At 35.7% G+C, this 2,806-nt stretch overlaps 1 long non-coding RNA gene across 1 annotated transcript; it reads left to right on the top strand.

The window, feature by feature from the left end:
* The first annotated feature begins 459 nt into the window (after positions 1-459).
* LOC113287939 lies at positions 460-1,458 on the top strand. The gene is made up of 3 exons (XR_003330414.1): positions 460-607; positions 784-912; positions 1,037-1,458. It is a non-coding gene; the product is annotated as an uncharacterized LOC113287939 (long non-coding RNA).
* The last annotated feature ends 1,348 nt before the right edge of the window (positions 1,459-2,806 follow it).

Raw genomic sequence — 2,806 nt, 5'->3', positions numbered from 1 at the left:
CTTTTAGTTTTGATTTCTTTTATTTGCATAGCACCAACAGCTTTGGCCACCTTCTTTACAAGACGTACAATATTACATGAAATGACTAGGCAACATTGTAACATCATTACTTCAGTTAACTCATCAATGTTATGGAGCTTGTTTTTGTGCTTTTAATTTCGTACTTGGACTTCCTTTACAGTTTTATTTTCTGATAATGATTCTTTTGATCCCTTGTGCTAGGTTGATAAAGATGTGCTGGTGGAACTAACTAAAGCCTAAGACAGAAGGGCATAGATATGCGTGTTGCTGCCTTAGACAGGCATGACATAGATATGCGTGTTTTTGCTTTGGCAAGTCATTTTTTCTTTTTGGTTTAGAGTTTCCTTTTGCTATTGCTATCTTTGCATACTAGGATCTGATCCTAGTATTGTATCAGGTACTTCAGATGCAATTTATAATTAGCATCGTTGATGCAGGTGAATGATACACTTGGTACATAAGCTGGAGGCAAATGCTTCGATAATGATGTTGCAGTTGCAGTTATTTTGGGAACTAACTGGAAAAAATGCAGTATATGTAGACCATTCCTAAGAGGCATGGTCTCCTACCTAAATCAAGAGAGATGGTATGTAGCCTTCGCTGTTATCACTTTATCCTAATCCGAATATGCTTATTCTTCTTTAAGTGATCAGTTTGGTACATAAGCTAGAGATAAAGCATGGACCTCTTTTTTTCTTTATTTACAATTAACTGTTGTATTTTCAGTGCTTTTAAATGTCGTATCCTTCATTAATGCAACAGATTTTGAGAAGAAATTTCTGGGATGTATTTGGGAGATATTGTACGTAGAGTCCTCTGCAAAATGGCTGAAGAAGCTGATTTTTTTGGTGATGTTGTTCCACCAAAACTTAAGATTCGATTTATTTTGAGGTATACCATCCATTTCACCTTTAATAAAATTAATTTTTTACTCAGTTCTGCGTTTGCCTACCGCTTCTTAGATTTTGCTTGAATTCTTGGTAAACAAACACTGAATGAAATGTGAATTATGTAGGACTCCAGAAATGTCTGCCATTCCCATATTTGAGAGTGGTTAGGAGAAAATTGGAGAACATGTTTGTTTGTTCCCTCATGAAGTTGAACTCTTTACTCATTTTCCTATAAACAGCACTTTCGTTGTACCGGTTACACTTGCATATATTGATACTCTAAAGCTGCTAATTGGTGACAATTATGACTGCATAATCCAAGAGTGATGTTGTGCGATGGAGATGATGTCTTGGGGATGTTTGAAGACTGTGACATGATTAAGTCGCCAAAAGGTTATGTAATTCATGTAGGAGAGTGACCAAGTTAGAGCGGCAAGGTGACAGTTGATTGATTACAATTTTAGTTTCCAATATGCAACTATGGATTGCTATCTATCTTTCGATTTATATTCAAATATTTTATTTTCTTGAAAAAATAATTAATAAAGTTGATTTTAGATCCAATTAAAATCATAATTTTGTTTTATGAATTTGGGCGAATTTCAAATACACCAAACCGAGACCAGATTTCAATTTCACTAAATCGGAATACCTATGAATCAGTAGTCAGAAAATAGCGGAATATTCATTTATTTTTATGGAAATGCCTCGATTATAACAGGTCTTAACTGGTATTGTATTTTATGTACAATAACCATTGACATATTATGTAAGTGATTTTAAGTCACAAATTTTATTCGTCATATTTAATAACATTTTCTGTTTGTCATTTATAAAGAGTCACAACAAATAAATAACGGTTCGAATAACAAATGAAAACCGTGATAAATCATGTTTTATAACAGACTTCATTCGTCATTTATAACCTCTCCTGGACTAGTGACTATCGTGTAATCTGCTGACAAGAAGCATTCGCTTGGATCAAAAAGATCTATTCATGCCGTTAAGTTAAAAAAAATGGTTATTGTTCTGTGTAGTCAACTGCTAGTTCCCTTGTATTTGCCAGTTTGTTGATCTAGATTTAAGTTATCGACCACTGGTTCCCTTGTATATGCCAGTTGTGTTGATATTAGTCAGACCGGTATCGCAGTCCATTAGGATATGTTCATTCTGGCAGTGGCCTTCAGACAGATATGTGAAACATCGATCATTTGGTTAACATCAAAACCATCTACATTTTTCTATTTCCATCTCCTTTTTTTCTATCCATATGATTAGTTTGACTCCGAATATGATGTCCATAGTGCAACTATCTGAGTAGAGCTCTGTCACTTTATATGAATTTTAGTATGCTTGAGTGTAAACTCGTGTACAACAATTGGAATTTCGCATCAGGGTACTTCCTCCTGTAGTCAGTGATTGTAAGCCAACCAAGGAGATTCTTTAGTGCCTTCCAAGGTTCGTTGTAGATAGATAGGGTCTGGAGTAAAGGTTTTGTGGGTACACCTCTGGTAAACCCTCCGGAGACAGCACTCCGCCACTAGGGCCACCAAGTGGTTTAACGGCTTACTCCACGTGCTAAGTGTAGTCATTTTATTTTTTAGATTAGATTTGCTCGAGGACTAGCAAATAATAGGTTTGGGGGTATTTGATAGACACATTTTTGTGTCTACTTTGTCCTCAATGTCTGTAATGTTGGAACTCTATTTTTGTACTAATATTGTGTTTTTATGTATTTTTAGGAAATAAACATTTTTGGAAAATTCGGCTCGAAAAGTTGATTTTGGCACCCGGAGGACAAGTGTTATTCGGACTCTCGCTTTTGGATAAGGGGTAACCTAATTACTAAGGGGAACCCCCAGGTCACCCCCAAGGCATCTGCTATTCGCACCTCA

This window comes from Papaver somniferum, chromosome 6 (genome assembly GCF_003573695.1).
Source record: "Papaver somniferum cultivar HN1 chromosome 6, ASM357369v1, whole genome shotgun sequence".
NCBI classification, from domain to species: domain Eukaryota; kingdom Viridiplantae; phylum Streptophyta; class Magnoliopsida; order Ranunculales; family Papaveraceae; genus Papaver; species Papaver somniferum.
This window is presented reverse-complemented; position numbering and strand designations above follow the sequence as displayed.